This window comes from Penaeus monodon, chromosome 15, assembly GCF_015228065.2.
Source record: "Penaeus monodon isolate SGIC_2016 chromosome 15, NSTDA_Pmon_1, whole genome shotgun sequence".
NCBI classification, from domain to species: domain Eukaryota; kingdom Metazoa; phylum Arthropoda; class Malacostraca; order Decapoda; family Penaeidae; genus Penaeus; species Penaeus monodon.
The window spans coordinates 8,613,060-8,613,289 of NC_051400.1; the positions used below are offsets into that span (position 1 = coordinate 8,613,060).

The 230-nt window shown below is 29.1% G+C and overlaps 1 protein-coding gene across 2 annotated transcripts in view; it reads right to left on the reverse strand.

The window, feature by feature from the left end:
- LOC119581735 (RNA-binding protein fusilli-like) overlaps positions 1-230 on the reverse strand; it is a gene marked incomplete in the record, with an annotated part of 165,619 nt that overhangs the window by 13,937 nt on the left and 151,452 nt on the right.

Below are 230 nucleotides of genomic sequence, written 5' to 3' on the forward strand. Positions count from 1 at the left end.
ATCTTATTTTAAAACATAATATTACCTATAATTCGTAACAAAGTCCGCTACTCATGATGAAATACAGTGAGCTAATACTCCAAGTGATAAAATCATAAAATCTGGAATTTACGTGTTTAAGTTTGTTATTATATCCCCGAAAGGTTTTTAAAAATTACGACATATTACTAGTAAAATAATAGCAAATTCCTACGGTGATTCCTGAGACAGCAGCCGTATAATAATAGAAA